The sequence below is a fragment of the Acyrthosiphon pisum genome, chromosome X (genome assembly GCF_005508785.2).
Source record: "Acyrthosiphon pisum isolate AL4f chromosome X, pea_aphid_22Mar2018_4r6ur, whole genome shotgun sequence".
Lineage (NCBI taxonomy): Eukaryota > Metazoa > Arthropoda > Insecta > Hemiptera > Aphididae > Acyrthosiphon > Acyrthosiphon pisum.
In genome coordinates, this window is record NC_042493.1 from 105902986 (window position 1) to 105908202 (window position 5217).

A 5217-nucleotide genomic window follows, 5' to 3' on the forward strand; every position below is an offset into this window, starting at 1 on the left:
CTGTATGAAAGAAAATATAATATTTTTGGAAAATCTATTTTTAGTACAATTTAAATTACTCGACCATTTTGTCGAGTACTCGGAATTTGTCGAGTACACGCATCTTTTCAATACTTGGCATTTGTCGAGTACTCGAATTTTTTTTTAATATTCGGAATTTGTCGAGTACTCGAATTTTTTTTAATAATCGGCATTTGTCGAGTACTCGAATTGGAACTCGACTCGACTCGAAATAATTGAAACTCGACTCGAAATTAAAAAACAATACTCGTCCAACACTAGTTGCAACTGATTAATGTGCGTCGTGCGAAGGAACGCTCATTTTGATCGGTTTAGTGTTAGTGTGCAATCGCGCAATCGACTAATGGCGACCAATCGCAGCGCGAATAGAGTCAGCCCGGGGGTCCGGACGTCGCTCCACGATTCATTTGGATGCGCCAAGGCGTTGTGTTCTTATTTGGACCCGAGTATAGGTACATCTTGTTTTGTATTTTACACGGTTTAATAATTTTTAATTGCCGGAAAAGCGAGGATCAAGGGCGTGACTGTCGGGAGACTGTGGTTTCCGTTTTCGCCAAAAATAAATTAATAATATATTATGTGAGATATTTTTTTAGTACCCCTGAACCTTAATACTTAAAATAGTTATAATTACGATGTACGCGCCTCACCTTGTATTGCAGACGACACATATTGATCATATTAAAATATTAAATGCATGTAAAATTAAACGAATAGTAGGTATTAACCCTATAAATATTAATATTAATAATTAGAAACATCACAAGTTTCTCATCCAAATAATGCTGTGGTAATCTAGCAACCACCTTGATAGCGTTGACTACCGGTTACAGGTAGCAAGACCATCGAGTTGTATATTTGTCTTAGGGTGGTTGAACAAAATGGAGACTCGTAGAATTTAGAGTGTTAATTGCAAATTGGTTTTTAGAATTTGCAAATCGATTTTTTATTTTTGGCGAATTTTTCAAATTTTTTGGCCAGCCCCCCGACATTGTCCGATCGGTTCCAAAAATATATCATTATTTGGCAAATATTTTTTTTATCAAATATAGTTTTTTTTATTATATTTACATTTTTAATTAATACAGATTTTTTTTATTTAATTTAGATTTTTTCAATAATTTTTTGAAAATGTATGTAATATTTGGGCTTAATTTTTGATAATAATATGAGATGGAATTTGCATGTAAAGACTATTGTTATGCGCATGCGTACATTATCGTTTAGCTTTTTTAAATTAAGGAACTTCCTGCCTGTGAACGTGATGCGTATAATTTATTTATCATTATTCCAGGCAATATTTCAGTATGGTTTGTTGGTATGGGGAGGTTTGAATGAAAACGCGGTTAGACCACTAATTTTATTTCAAAGAAAAATTATCAGAATTTGTTTAAGTAGAAATAATTTAATAGGTTCAACTGGTGAAAATTTCAAGGTGTTGAATGTGTTACCAGTCGAGAGTGTATATAAAAAGGTATCTATTATGTACATAATAAAAAATTATGAACATTTTTTTATTGTGGAAAATATGAGAAAAAAAAACGTGAATTGATGGCCTTTGATGTCAAAGTATTTTATTGTAAAAAAACTTTTGGTCAACATTTCATTGATTATTTAGGTCCTAATTATTATAATGCAATGCCTTTACACATAAAAAAACTCATCTACTACTCAATTGGGAATCTTAAAATTACGTGCATTAAAAAACAACTTAACTCATGGTTATTTTCACTGATAGTTGTATAAAAATAAATAAATAAATTTTCAATTTTATATAATTATATGTGGAATGAGATATGAAACATTGAATATTAATTATGAAATTTATTATGTTACTGTATCTTATTATTTTTGTAATTTGAATTAGGTTTAATTGTATATAATTTTGTCTATTATTATGTAATGTAACTCTCTACCACCAATACAAACATTATGCTTAAAGGATGTAGATACTTTATTGTAAACATTTTAATAATATGTCAAACATCTTATTTATATTTACAATAAAAAAGTTAAATAAAAAAAAAAAAAAATAATAATAAATTTCAATGTAATAACAAATTCATATATCATAAAAATCTATGTTCAATGAAAAAAATCTAAACAAAATAGAACAAATATAAAAGTAATAAAGACATTTATTTATTGAATTAAGATTCTTCATAATTTGTATTTCAATAAAAAAAGACAAGTAGAAGAAAAAAACTATTGTAAAACACCAAATTAAATATATTAGTTTTAGATTTTTTATTGGTATTATATTTTTTTATTAAATTTTTATTTTTTATTTAACTTTTTTCTTGACCTTTTCGATTTTTTATTAATATTATTTACTTATTTTTAAAAACGAATGTTCATTTATTGCTATTAATATTTTTCAATAATTTAAGTTTTTATTTAATTTAGAATATTTTTTAAATTAATTTAGATGAGAAACCAATTTGCAATTATTTGGAAATAATTTACAAAATATCGATTTGCAAATTCTAAAAACCTATTTGCAATTAATTTTCAAAATATTGACATATTTTTGGAATCGATCGGACAATGTCGGGGGCTGGCCAAAAAACTTGAAAAATTTACCAAAAATAAAATATTGATTTGCAAATTCTAAAAACCAATTTGCAATATATTGACATATTTTTCGAATTAATCGAATAAAGTCGGGGGCCATTTTCACACACATACAAAGCGGCTACTGTAATAGACAGAGATCCGTGATCGGAACAACTCGACCAAGTGGCCGAGGAGGTATAGATAATAATAATATGAACGATAAAATAATAAAAAATAAATAATTTTGACACGGAAAATGCTGGGTTTTCGGTAATAGAATCAATAAACAAAAATAGTTAAAAACATTATTAAAACTACATTTAAATCATAAACAAAAAAAGTGAATAATAAAAAATATCACAAGCATTTCGACATTTCGTTAGATTTTTAAATTTTCCAAAAATGGAGGCCGTCTCTCTTCACACGGCTCATTCATACGTACGAAGAAAGACGTCCACTGAAGGTAGGATGACCGACCGGTCGTATATATATAAGACATTTGGTCTGTTACCGATACATGGGAGAGCAGCGACCGCCTCTTCTATGTTTAGCGATCTCCAAACTCAGGACGTGAAACGGAACGGCAGATGGCGCTATAATATCCTGTTCATAGCCGTAAAATATGGTATAAATAATAAATAAAAGAGTCTACAGCTTAGCCTAATACACACACATCGTATGACTTTTATACACTTTATAATTACTGAAAATACACTATTATTTTATTAACTGTTGAAATTGACTTCAACTTTATTTCAAACCATTATTTTTTAGGTCGTTGACGGTCCGCATACAACAATATTTTAAAACTCAAAATAATGCTAGGAATATTTTTCAGCACTACTATAATAGTAATAATAATAATAATAATAATAATAAAAATGATTAAATGTATGTTTAGATATTGCTTGATAAATGGCGCTACTGTTGTATACTTACAATCGCCTAATATCACTTTTAGGGGTTGAATTTCCAAAAATTCTTTCTTAAAACACGGCGAAATTATAATATAAATCTGTCCTAAAAATTTCAACCAGATCCGCCCTGTGGTTTGGGCTCTACGTTGATCCCTCAGGAGGATAAATTCTTTTATATATTATATAGATGATCTGCATTACCTATTTATATACTTGTTAATACAGTATCCCCGAAAATTTACCCATATAAGATACCTCCTGAGATAATACATTTATCATAAATTTGTATTTTTTATGAGACTCACTGAGACAAAGACTAAATATATTTTATTTTTTAATTTAATTACATTTTTCGGGGGGTTTTTTTTTTGAACAATTTATGAAAGCAATTTTATAGATTTTAATTTTCTGAAAATTTTGACCTTACAACATATTTTTATTTTCATTAATCTCGTGTTTTTTTAATAATTTTTTGTTTATAGGTGAAACAGCAAGATACTGGTTATGTCTGGGTGACGAGTCCTCCACTATGGCTAATAGGCTTATCCCCACTGGACACCCTGTATATATTACCATATAACCCCAAAAAGAGCAAAACCAATATCCAATTTCTGTAAATAGATAGAATTTAATATTAATCATAATTGTTATTTACAAATAAATAATTAATCATAATTATTATTTACAAATAAATATGATCATATTACTCAAACTCCATTAATTTAAAATAAGTTTTAGAATTATTTTTAGAGAAAAGAATAGTTAAATTTAATTGTATACAATTATTTACTGGTCCTTTGACTTATATTTACATAGCTTAGAATCTTTTATAGTTATTTGTTTTAAGATTGTATGTACAAATTCCAGATTTATGATCTACCCAAAGCAGTTGTTAAACTAACATACATAAAATGTTTTTTCTTATCGTTACTCCTTTTGAAATACTATAAATAAAATACAATAACCATGGTAACCATAGTAGGATGATGAATTGAAATATTTTGTAATTATTATGCTTTTTAATCACTGTAAAATTGTTAGATGTTGAATGTTATAACACATAAGGTTGTAAGGTACATAATTATTATTAATTAATTTTATAAGACGTTAAAGAACACTTTAATAATTTATTTATCATTTGTCTGTACAGTTCATTAATATTAATAATTAACTAATTGTATGATTATTGTGCTAATAATAAATTAAAAGTAATATAAGTAATTAATAACAGATATATAAAACAAATTATATAAACAATTAGCATAAACTCAATAGGTTTGAGAAAAATAAAATGATAAATTCTAAAAAACAAATAAAAACTATTCTTGTATGCACTTCAAAACATTTAGATTTTAAACATAAGAATACAAAACACACATCTAAAATATATACTATAAGTATACAACATTTTATACATATAATGAAAATGTTTTCTAGAGTAATTGGAACAAAGTAATTCTATTTTTTTTCAGTTTTTCATATAAATCTCCAAGATTAAATGTGTATTAATATCTAAACATTAAATTGTAAGTCTGCTTATATAACTATATATACAAGTATACAACTTAGTAAAAAATAATTAATAAATAAGAAGAATTACCTTTCTTTTAGCAAAGAAAGAGAAAACAAATTGTATATAATATGTATACAACTCTGTAATATATAATTAATAGAAAATGTATAATAAACTTTAGTTCAACCTAAATCTATCTTAGGCCACATC